This window comes from Rhinopithecus roxellana, unplaced genomic scaffold, assembly GCF_007565055.1.
Source record: "Rhinopithecus roxellana isolate Shanxi Qingling unplaced genomic scaffold, ASM756505v1 contig2294, whole genome shotgun sequence".
Classification (NCBI taxonomy): domain Eukaryota; kingdom Metazoa; phylum Chordata; class Mammalia; order Primates; family Cercopithecidae; genus Rhinopithecus; species Rhinopithecus roxellana.
This window is the reverse complement of record NW_022142026.1, coordinates 47971-61011: the sequence shown is the minus strand read 5'-3', so window position 1 is coordinate 61011 and position 13041 is coordinate 47971. Positions and strand designations below refer to the sequence as shown.

The 13041-nt window shown below is 47.1% G+C and overlaps 1 long non-coding RNA gene across 2 annotated transcripts in view; it reads right to left on the bottom strand.

Annotated features, from left to right (window-relative positions):
* LOC115895766 overlaps positions 1-13041 on the bottom strand; it is a 27597-nt gene extending 14556 nt beyond the window's left edge. The window contains exon 1 of one of the 2 annotated variants that reach the window (XR_004055879.1): positions 12501-13041. This is a non-coding gene — a long non-coding RNA (uncharacterized LOC115895766). The remainder of the gene's footprint in view (positions 1-12500) is intronic. The other variant, XR_004055880.1, reaches the window with a different exon arrangement.

Here is a 13041-nt window from a genome sequence, read left to right as displayed (position 1 = left end):
AAATAGAAAGAACCCATGGGAGGAGCACTTCTCTCTCCAACCTGGCAGCAACGGTGGCTGTGCAGACGACCTCTTTGGGAAAACCACCGACTGCATCTCAGGTCAGCAACAGCCCCCTGAGGGCCAAAACATCAGTTCCCCCCGGCCTCACTTCCTAAGGGTCAGCCCTCCCAGGCCAGCCTCTCCCTGGAAGATCAGCTCTGACGCACTCACGACGGTCAGGAACCGGCTCTGGGACTCATTTCCCAGGGTCCTGCCCACCGCCCCTCTCTCTTCTTCTCCTCCATCTCCCTCTTCACTCTCAGCCCTCCCTCCCCCTTTACTTCCCTCTCGCCTTTACCCCCCCTCCATTTTCTTTCAATCGAAGCCTCAACATTCCCCACTGACTGCACTTTCCCCTCCAACTCACTGACGCATTCTCAGGTCAGTAGAGGGTTTTCTTTCACTCTGTTTTTATTGCAACGATCATTCTTAATGAACAGAAACCTGTTTCAGACCATGTGGATGCCACCTCATGACCAGCTGCTGCCCCGCAGCTCCGTGTACACTCGGCGCAGGTGCCCAGCAGTATGGCTGTGACCAGGGGTAGCCACATGGGACATGGGAGAGGTATCCCAGCCAAGAGGCCCTGCAAAGCCTCCCCAGCAAACCGGAGCAAGGCCCAGGGCGGTAGGGAGAGCGCCGTGCTCATGATGTAGGCAGTTCAGCTTCCGCAAACTCTCCATGGACTGCAAATTACTTTGTTTCCATGGTTCCAAAAGGACCACAAGCATTCTAAAATGTGTTCTTTGTTTCATGTTTGCGAAATCTAAGCAACATTGTAAGAAAAATCACTGAATTCTGCCCAAGGCTCTAGGGGTGCTTTCCTCTCTGAAAGGAGCCCCCTTCGCGGACTTGGGATTGGTGACAGCCTTCATATGGTTATCCTGTGTAACAGGAACTCCTCAGCCTGCCGGGAGCTGGGGCCTCACAGCCTCAGGCTCCACACGCCAGTGTTCAGGATCACACGTGTGCAGATAGCAAAGCTTGCTGCACACAGCCAGGTGCTAACAAGCCCCAAACGTCTCACTCATACTTGCTAACCACATCTCTTTCTCAGCCTCCACGCGTTTCACATCTGCCTTTATAGAGAGAACCGTGCATCTGAGGCCACAAAGATTCAACTCCTTCCGGGCAGGAGGGTGCATCTTCCTCATGGGGTCTCATCCAGCCGGCACAGTGGTTGCAGAGTGGGCGAGTCTATGTTGTGACACTTTCTCAATTTCCCTTCACACCCCTCCAAAAACAAGAGTAGTGCCAGCTTCTTACCGAGGTTGTCAGAGGAAAATATTTTCTCTTATTTGTCACTTTTTAAAAATACTTGTGAAGAATGTGACTCTGCATGACACTGTAAGCACCACACCGTGAACATTCTGCTCTCCCATGACTGTATTCAAGGTCCCAAGGACAAAACTTCTCCATAGTAGCACATATATACACATATATATACACACATATATATATATATATACACATGACCATTCCACTCATCTGAAAGTCACAGATGTGGCTTTTCCTTCATAAAAGATCCAAATGCCACAAGCCAGGTTTATAAACACGTTGGTCCGTGCGAAGATGATCCCTCAGTCTCCCTCCCCTCAAAGACCGGGCAGCCAGGAAACTGCGCTCTCCAGTCAATGACCGCGGCAGGTTCCCTAAATAAGCAGCGGGAGATTCCCATCTCGCAGAGCGCGCCTTTCAAGACTCAAGATGTTCCCGCTCCCTGAATGTCCTACAAAGAACAGACACCCAACTGAGGACTGAGGCAGTAAAGAAAACTGTTTTCGGCCGTGTGCGGGCCTCAGCTGTAATTCAGCACTTTGGGAGACGAGGCAGGCGGATCACAAGGTCAGGCGATCGAGACCCACTGGTACACGGTGAAACCCCCGTCTCTACCAAAATACAAAAAAATTAGCCAGGTGTGGTAGCGGGGACCTGTAGTCCCAGCTACTCGGGAGGCTGAGGCAGGAGAATGGCGTGAGCTGGGAGGGGGTTTGCAGTGAGCCGAAATCTGCCAGCACTCCACTCTGGGCGACAGAGCAGAGTCTGTCTCAAAAATTAAAATAAATAAAATTTAAATGTTTTCAGCAAATAGCATCAGCGACCCCCAAATGGAGGTACTGTTTTCATTCTAGAGGGAAACACTAAAGCACGTACATTTTAGCCCCGTAAGTGAATTTTTTGGGCTTCCTGGTCCGCTATCAAATGCAGACATCACCTCAAAAGGCAAAGTTCTATAAGTCACATCCAAGGGGGGAAAAGTCATTTCAAGTTTTAGCAATCCAGTAAGAACCCGATCCAGAGAAGCCTACTTGTTCCAGACTAAGCAACAATATATTGCTACAATGTAATGAAAACAAAGGGATGATTAAGAAAATTTCATGCTAATAAAAGACAAAAACGTCATTGGATTTATTCTACTCTGACAGAGCCCCGGGCAGTTCACCCATACGTTTATGTTGCTGTTTTCAGGCAGGGTCCAAACTCTGTCAACAAGGCTTGACAGCAAGGACTGATCTCCACTCACTGCAAGATCCGCCTCCCAGACTCAAGCGATTCTCTTCAGCCTCTGGAGTAGCCGGGACTACAGGTGTGCAGTCATCACGCCCAGCTAATTTGTGTGTTTTCGTAGAGGATTTCACCAGGTTGCCCAGGCTGGTTCCCTGGGTCTCAAGTCCCAGGCTCAAGCAATCCACCCGCCGCCTCCCAAAGCGCTGGTGGATTCAGGCGTGAGCTCACGCCCGGCCCTTTTTTTCTTTTCTTTTAAGTGTCATGTGCTCAGAGTCTTGTAGGCATTAAAAAAAAAAAAAAAAAGAACAAGCAAATTCTTAAGGGAAAGACCATTAACACGTTTTACACTCTCAAAACTCAAAACTGAAATGCTAAGAAGAAAGTGTATTTTATTCACAGAAGCAGCATTCTTAAAGTTCTGTAAAAGTGACACCATGGACACCACCACATCACAGACGAGCGTGGCAGACTGCTCGATTCGGAACACATTTTGAACAGTCCTCCTGCCACTTTCCTCAATGGGAACACTTTATTCTGTCTTTTATTCAATTTAGTATTTGCAGGGAGTTGAAGAAAACTGCATAGCATATTTTAAAACTTCATGCTTTTCTCAAGTTTAACCACATTCTGATGCATTTTACTGACTACATGGCCAATAAGCCTAAACTTTTTGCATCGATCAAGACATACTCCTTGTGCAATAGGCTTTTTCTTTTCATACAAAGATCTATAACTTAAGCTAGTAAAATGGGCATTTCACAAAGATTTTGCACAATTCCTAGCACAGATTTTAGCAAAATAAAACCGTTTCTTTCGCAATTAAATAAGCAAGCATAGGAAACTGCACAGCTAAAATAACCATTCCATTATTTTACATAAACACAAATGGAGAGTATGCTCTGGAAAACATTATTTCCATATGCCCACGATGAAGCAGAAGACAGTTCCTCAGCCTCAATGACATTTGACTACCAAAGTACTCTGGCCCAAGCCCAGCCCGGTTAAATGGAAATGAAGTCAACGTGTGAGTACCGTGGTGGGGCACTCTGATAGCCACAGTCCAGGAAAGAACAGCTAACATCTTTCTTCTTCATGGGAAAACCGAAACATACTCGAGAGACCTTGATTCTTTAAACACAGTCTGCCCCAGACTAACCTTAAGCTCCCATTGATCAAGATTGCTATACCACAGAGGTGTTTTTCCGGCCCTCGAAAATCACGGACATGGTACACACACACGTTTTCAAACACTCAATGCTGCCAATTTGTTAAATGTGCTGTGATACCGGAGGTCTTGTGCAGGACCAGAAGCGTCCAGCCTGGTTATCTGTCCTGGTGTTCAATGCTTTGTATGTGCAAAACCTGCTGTTACAATTTACTGGGCTTAATGGATTCAGTTCGTCACAGAAGAGCTATGACATTTACTTAATTCCACCCACAGATTCTCAGGTTCACCTTCCACGAGTGACTGCTCTGTCCATGAGACAGCGATGGAAGACCCAGGAAAGGCCTGGGAGATGCCAGGTGCTCACAAACTGCTATCAGTCTGCTGGTTTTGCCTTAAAGGAAAACAGACATAGAAGAAGCTAAAAGGGCTCACTACACCTAATATCACCATGTTCTCAACTTTACCTCAGCCAAAAATAAAAGCGGAAAAGCAAAACTACTGCAGGGCATGATTCCAGTGCTCATCGGAAACATGGAATATTTAGAAGACAAAGCTTATTGTGAGTGCAATTAAAATACACATAAAACACTGGTTTCAATAAACCCAGTCTTTGTGATTGCTTTTATAAAAAGTAACATTCTCATGAGGATCGCATACATTAACTGATTTTCAAATGAAGGGACTGGTCAACTTCAGGGCATATGATTCTGCCACACACGAGGGGAGCAGTGAGAGAGAAGAGCTAGGATCAAGTGTGCTGAAGCTGTCCTAGGACTGAAATTCAGTTTCTGCCAAAACAAAAACACAGGAGTCTGTCAACTTCGATAGCAAGCTCTGCTTGAGAACGTCAAGATGTTAAAGTTGCAAAGGGGCTTCTCCCTGCTATGGGCACGTGTCATCCTTGCAAAAACACAGCTCAGCGTCATCAAAAACCAGGAAAGAACACAAGCCTTCCAGACATGTAATCCAAGAGCAGAAGGGAGCAGAGGCCAAGCTTGCTCGGCAGAACTGTTGCCGGAGGAGAACAGCACAGAGGACTGTCACAGGGAGGGCAGGGCAAGCAACAGCAGCTTCCCCCTCGCCGCAAGCAGGGCCTGAGCCAGGGGCGCAGTCTCCTCCAACCTGACAAGGAGGCGCAAGGAGCCACAGAGAAGTCAATTCAGGGTTCTTTTCAGAAAGGGGCAACAATGAGAAAATCTGGTCTCACCCGCCCCACACCCCCCACGGTAACAGCTGAACGCACGTGCGTCTGTCACATTCCCCAACCCCTCTTGCAGATGCTCTTCCTGCACCCGGGTGCCCGTCTCCGTGCTGCTCCTGAGGCCACACCTGCTGCCGTCCAGTAGTGACCAGGAATTCACCTTTGTCCGGGAGAAGCAAATGCAGAGTTCACACACTCCTGTACAGGTTTGCTGGCCGAGAATCTAACTGCACTGTCCGATTCCAGATGTGCTGGTACCAAGGAGAACGTTCGATGTCTGGCATTTATAAACGGTATCAGTGGGTTCTCCTGGGACTCCCAGGCAGCCGCACGAGGGAGGGAGCTGTTGCCCTGTTACCCCGAGCCAAAGCAAGGCTGAGAGGCAAACACCACAGGCCACATCACACTCGAGCACCGACTCTTGACAGTTGCTCGTTCGTGTGTTAAGAAGAGTTCGGGGTACAGGCGTCAGACAGGCCTGATCTCAGCCATGGGACAATAGTGACTGCCCACAAGTCGCATATCTAAGTCCCAACTTGCCCATCCGGCCTTCCTTCAGGAACAATGTCCACCTCACAGTGCTGCCATGAACGCTAAGTGAGCACGTACATACACAACCAAATTCATTTCAATTGTGCTTTCTACCCCAATTTAATACAACCAGGCACTATCATTGAGACTGAATAACCAATATTAGAACAGAAGATCAGGCCAGGGATGGTGGTTCAGACCTGTAATCCCAGCACTTTGGGAAGCTGAGGTGGGTGGATCACTTGAGGTCAAGAGTTGGAGACCAGCCTGGCCAACATGGCAAAACCCCATCTCTACTAAAAATAAATTATCCGGACATGGTGGCACACACCCTGTAACCCCAGCTACTAGGGAGGCTGAGGCATAAGAATCGCTTGAACCTGGGAGATAGAGGTTGCAGTGAACGGATATCGTACTACTGTGCTCCACCCTTCCAGCCTGGGTGACAGACCAAGATTCTAGTAAAAAAAATAAAAGGTCAAGATGAAAACTGATTGCCAAGGTCCGTGTTCCATATACTTCAAACATAAAGTTCATTAGCTGGTACTTGATCAAGTTGTTGTTTTCTTCATTACAATCTTGTATATCCTTCTAACACGACTCAAAACGTTTACATTTGAGCACACCTCGAGTATAACAAAAAATAAAGTGCCTGTATTTCATAAATGAGCAAGTTCCAGTAAGGCTGCATCCCGCTCTAGTTAATCCTTTGACAACGTAAAACTGAGCCATCCTGACACAGCACTGACACATGGTACAAGAATAATGACCTCCAATTAAATCGCTAGATTTAGAGAACACATCAATATAGTTTATCACTAATTCACCAGCGATTAGCAAGAGTTTAAAGGAAGAAAAAGTATCGGGACTGTAACTAGAAGTAAAGGCAAAAATAAACACGAGAAATTAGTCACATTTAAATCAATACCCTTTCTGTGGGGCCATAAGAAAGTATACACAACAGGTGGGCAAGCTGTCATGCTAAGCTGTCACCAAGCTCTCTATGAAGGTGGTAAGAGCGTCCCAAGTCGCAGAGCCTCATCTTCCTATTTAAACGCTAAACAACCAACACCACACTCAGCACGCAGTGAGAACTCTGAAAGCTCAGAGGAACGCATGATGGGATGAAGGGCCCCAGCCCTGCCATCACCCTGCTGCTTATTAAAAATATAAAACCAAGCCCTGCCTTCAAGGTGCTCAGATCTAAGTAGTACAAGGATTTGCTTTTAACTACGAATGATGAAGACTCGCAACAGCTGTGCGAAATGTAAGGCAACCTCATAAGAGAACTTGGCTGAGACTAAACCCAGAGATGGTTTTTTAACCACAGAAGAGGAAAGAACTGAAGAACCTTACAGAACGTTGGCAGCAATTTCTATTTCTCTATGGTAGAACCTGGAATTTACCTTTGAGACAGACTGTCCTTCTGTTCTGAAAAATCAGATTATTCTTGCAATCCTCCATCAGGATTGAAATTCCCAAAGGCATGGAAAACCAAGTACTAATTTTAAACCCCCCCAAAAAAACTACCTATGATCTTAGTTGTGAGATTTAGTATTCTCAAATTCCAAATTTGGAAATATTTTGCACAAAGTCCTTATTTTCCCTGTTGACTTGAAAGCTCTCTATTCTTTTGTCCTAAACATCTTCTTTCTCATCCTTCCAAACAGTATCTGAAGATGAACTTACATATCGTTTTCAATGTTAACAAAGAAGATACTACAATTGTCATCAACTGTTTCTATTCACAACTCTAGGAGGGATTGTGCTACATCGTGAGGAATAACACGAGGCAGTAAATACGCCACGAAGAAAGAACAGTAGAAAGTGGACACATTTCCTGATGAGTGGCGATTTCTCATTGAGCTGCTGACAAAGTTATAATACGGAAAGCTAGACAGCTGCTCTGTTAGCTCTACCTCACTTAAGTGACCGAATCATTGTTGTTTCGGTTCCCTCTCTCATCTGAGGATGAGACACACCTCACAGAGCTGTTTATGATTTCAGGAACACACACATCAATGAAGTGACTGTTCCTAAATCGTTGCAAAGGGTACAGTAACCTGCCAAATTTCAACTAGGTTGCAACAAACAACTGTTTCCATCCTACACTCTCCGGTGCCAGCGAGATGGTGCGTTCTGGGATCCCTGCGGGAGCCCTATTCCTGGTCCCATAGAGCACACACACATTTACATCCACATGGTGTACGTATATGGTACACTGTAACACGTGTACATGCATAGAGAGTACACACATCCGAATATGTATAGTGTACATAAGTGCACTACGTGCGTACAGAGTACACACACATCCAGATCCATGTGGTGTATATATAGAGTGTACACACATCCAAATATATATATAGCGTACAAACAAGTTGACTACGTGTGTACAAGCATAGAGCATACACACATCCATATAGCAAATGTACATAGGTACGCTAACATGCATGCACTTGCATAGCGTGTACACTCATCTATATACATACAGTGTACACAGGTATACTATAACCTGTATGTACATGCATATGGCATACACATGCACATCCGTATGTACACAGGTATGCTATTTGCTATATGTATACACATGCATATAGCATACATTCTTATCAAATGTAGGTAGGTGCACTACAGCATGCATATACATGCGCAGTGTACACATAGGCACATGTATACAATGTACATCAGTACACTAACGTATAAAGCATATACACATATGCAATAGTGTACATACATATGCAGCATGTATATGTATTAGTGTGTACCTATCCAGAAGTTTATTCAGTGTGCATAGTGTACACGCATGCTTGTGTGCACATATGTATATGTACATCTGCAGAAATAATGTGCACATATCCACACGATGTACGTACACAGGTATGTATATGGCATTAAATACATACATGTATGTACACATGCAGAACAGATAGGTGTCCAAGTAGTGTGCTTATAACCATAGTGCCCATACACACATGCCTACAGCATGCACGTGTATAGGACACATATGAAGTGCACATACCTATACATTGTAAATACATGCACAGTGGAAATACACGTAGTATGCGTACACCACATACAAACATGTACATTTATACAGTACACATATACCGAGACCCAGAACGGGTCAGGAGTATTAACACTGCGGAAAGGCTTCCAGTTCTACCTAAGTGAATTGTTTTTCAAACAGAAACAGTGGGAAGGGCACAACCACTTTCCCTCAGAGCTCTGGGCCTGACCGTGGAATTTCAGAGGTTTCCTAATGCAGTACACATCAGGACTGACTCACGACGAAGCGCTCCTTAAAAATTAAAAATGTGTCCTCATGTTTTGGCCTTTGAGACAAAGCCTCTTATTTAATAGAGTTCTGACTGAATTTGACTCACAGTGCTCTGGCAGATTCTTCATTTTCTGGTGAGACAGATGAATGTCCCAGGGTGAGGGCAATGCCAGCCCTTTCAGGGTCAGCTATTCGAGGAGCTCTGTCTGGCAGAACACAATCCAACACCATAGTAGGATCCCCCAGCCAGCCACTTAGACACTTTCGGGTACTTACTCTGTCTGCTTGTTTCCCTTTTTTGAATTCAGCTGGGGGGGGGGGGGCGAGAAACAAAAAATCAAAACCAAAATCAAACAGCCCAAGTGTTTGTGTGTCTGAAAAGTTAATACATCCACATCCAACTTTCTAAATGAGTCACGGCAGGTATGATGGTCACCGAACAGTGGCCACTGTTGACAAAATACAAAGTCTTCTGCAAACAAGAACGAGTTTCTAGGAATACAAAAGTCAAGGGAATTTACTTCACATATTAAAGCTGTCAAGGGTGCTCATCAAAAGTGTACTTAGAGGTTTTCCTTTCAAGTTATTTTTGAAGATTTTTAAGTTGCAATACTGAAAAGCCTCTGGGAAAAGAAAGGATACAGGTATCTGGAAGATTTCTACTAAATGATTTTCATGTCTTTTTGATAAAGTTAAATAAGGTCAGCCTTGAAGTCATGGGTTCCACTACTCTGAGGCTGTGGATGGAATCCACACCACCACCAGACAATTGAATAAACAGGAAGGCTGCACACACAGGACACAGGCAGTGAGCCAGCCTGACTAGTTGTCAGCTTCTGGGTCAGTTCTACCCAGTTCTGCCCAGGCCCCACTGGAGATGCAAACCTGCCCTTTAGAAGCCTTCAATCCCCGCCTTTCAAAATCTAATCCTCTTCAACTGAGGCCCGAGTCCAAAAATCTACTGACATCTTAGCACCTGTTAGGCCAGCTGTCCCCCAGCCTTTTCGGCACCAGGGATGGGTTTCATGGAAGACAATTTTTCTGGGGGGGGGGGTTTGAATTGTAACTGTTCCACCTCAGGTCAGGCATCGGATCCTCATAAGGAGCACCTCCGAGATCCCTCACATGCAGTTTACGATAGGGTCCCAGCGCCTAGGAGAACACACAGCTTATGATAGGGTCCCAGCGCCTAGGAGAACACGCGGCTTATGATAGGGTCCCAGCGCCTAGGAGAACACGCGGCTTATGATAGGGCCCCAGAACCTAGGAGAACATGCGCCTTCCAAGAGGGTCCCTGCGCCTAGAACAGGTATTAAATGAGTTGGCAAAGCCAAAATCCACCCGATCTAGCACTCCAAAACAAACATACACCACTGCCCAATACTGATGTGAGCCAAAAACATGGAAGTCCTGAGGGCCCACACTGACCACAGCCAGACACCACTTCTGCAAGAACCAAGCACGCGCCTAGAGATCACCCGTGATGACCCAGGAGAGCAGCTTTGAGCAGAGACCAACGTGAAGGAGAGGCACAGGGCCAGGGTGCTGGGTGTGCCGGTCTTTGTGACCTCACTGAGATGGCTGACCTCTGGCCCTTGGTGTCCGTCCTATGGAGGAGGTAGCCCCCAAATCCCTGCCTCCCTTCAGCACTGACTGACGCGGTCCTGAAGTCTCCCCAGGGCTGAGACTGCTTCTAAATCCTGTTAGCTGCACACCCACATAAAAAACAAAAAACAAAATATCAAGTATGCAGACAGCAAAAGAAAAATATGTGAATCCTCCCTTATTCAACAGGTATTTAAAAAGTATCAGGAATATTTTGATAGTCTTTACACAACCACCAGCTATCACGTCCTGTTGAAATGTTTTAGCTAATCAGGAACACCTTTACCAAGCACCTGTGTGTTCAGGAAATCAGTTGACAGGTCCCAAATAACCTCGGAGCTTACAACCTGACCCCCACTCACGCGCATCACCTCTCCAGAGGAACGTGTCCTGGACACCTTTCAAATGGTGAGGAACAGGAACAAGGGTAGCTTTCCCTCAATACCACAAAACAAGCTCGACCCCGAGGAGCCCGGAGAACAGCGACGTTTGTTTACATGCTTTCCCACTGACCTTGTCAGAGCCAACGTTCCCATCCCACACCGCCCAGTGTTTAACTCTCCCTGGGATACCAGCAGCCGTCAACCCTCAACAAGCTGGAAACAGAGGCCAAGCTGACAGGAGGCCTCTCTCCATTCCCTACTGAATTCGCTCAGGACACGGATGTTCCCAAACACATACGGCCCCGGGTATTCCACACCTGGAGAACATTCAAACAACAGACGCTGCAAAGACGTTCCCCTAAAGAGAAAGTCAGTTTCTAACCTCCCTTAGGGAAAAATATGAGACCCAGAACTTTCCAGAAAATCAAGTGTGGGAGGAAGCCGCTCACCTCTGGCACTTCCTAAACCTGCCTTCCCGCAGGTGCTCAGGGATGTCCCTGCGACAGCCCCGTCCACCCAGGATGGCAGCAGGGCTCAGGCAGCCAGCACCTGGGCAGCTGGTGAAGGAACCCCAGGGTGAAAACGCCATCCCAGGCTCCACTTCCTGGAGCCCCTCAGCAAGAAAAACAGAGGCGGGACAGAACCGAGGGCTGATTCGAGGCTGGGGAGCCACAGCCCCGCACAGCTCAATCATCAGACATGCTCTTCTGTGGACAGAGCCCAGGGAGAGACCAGCACAGAGACCCTCGTGCCGGCTCCACGGGCCAGCGTCCTCCAGGGCTGCAAGTTTGTGATCACAGCTTCAGAATTTGGTTCCAGAATCTTCCAGAATCAAAGACACACCAAACTGTAAAGCTGCCAGGACAGCAGGGCCCAGGAGCAGGCTCAGGGGAGGACCAGGTAGAAACCCCACACACAGCACACACGTGTGCATGCTTGCTCCACACATGCCACCCCTTCACCCAATACTATACACGCAAACGTATGTATGCACTCCATACACACCCTCAAATACACTCACCAAATATGATGCGTGTACACACTCCACACACACCCTCAAATACATACAACACACGTGAACAGGCTCACTGCGCCCACACCTGCTAAATACACTCACCACACACGCACAAACGTGACACACCTGCACACTCATTCCAGACATCACACCCCTCACCAAGTACACAGGTGCACACATCCCCAAGTCCAGAACCTGCAGACTCCACAAGCTTTGGTTTCCCCACTGTTTCTCTCATCACATGAGATCCACACACAGGTGTCATTTACTGACATCTAACACCCGGGGAGGCCCTTAGACAGAACTGCAGTCACAAGTCGGCTTCATTCAGGCATTCATCACCAGCCTCCTGAAGCCACCTCCTGTCCCCACGGGGAGCGGGGGCCAAGACCGGAGACGTCACTGGGCTTACAGATCCCCAGGCTGGCAACCCAGCGAAATCAGGAGGGCTCGGCCACAGCCCTGGAGGGAGATGGGTACTGGGCTCAGGTATGCGGAACATGAGTCCTCATTTCCGTACAGTGTCATCTACGACAGCGTCAGGTGAAAGCCAGTGGTTTGGCATTCCTGGGATAGACAGTCCTGGAATTACAAGGGAAGCTTTTTACTCCTCCCCTCTGAACACATGAGGTCCAAGGTCTCCTCACATCTAACACTGGGAATCCGAATCGGTGACTCCTTGTCCACCTGAGGACCACCCAAGAGGATCCACACACCTGCTACAACAGCAGCACCGCACCTGGTCTGCAGGGGAGCAAAGCAAATCCCACCTTTATGAATAAAACTGGATTACCCCGACACTGGCAGCCTGCAGTGTGTATATCGTCAAGCCCCCACATCTGCGCCACCTGCAAGAGGAACACAAGCCCTTAGTCCTGGGCTCTCAGGACAGCCTGTGAGGTGGATGCTGGCACCCTTCTCATCTCCCAGTGGAGAGGAGAGAAGGCCAGGGTCAGGACTGGTGTATCAGGAGTGTCGGGGTTCAAACCCCATCTGCCTCACAAAGCAGCCCTTATCGTTCAAGTGACTTCTATCATCAGTCTTAAAATGTACCACACTTACCAGCAATTCTGACTGCTGTTCCTTGGGACGTCATAAGCAAACATTTTGTTAGAAAGATTTTGCCAAATCTGCTTTCAAAATCCTGTTATGAAATGACTAATGAAAATTTGAGCAATGAAATAAAGCACATAGTTAAATGAATCCCAAAATGACTATCGCGAAGGAAGCTTTAACTTGAAGTGAAAAATATCCTCTAAATGACATCAGTCAGAATTATCTTCAATCATTACTGATCCCATATGCTTCATG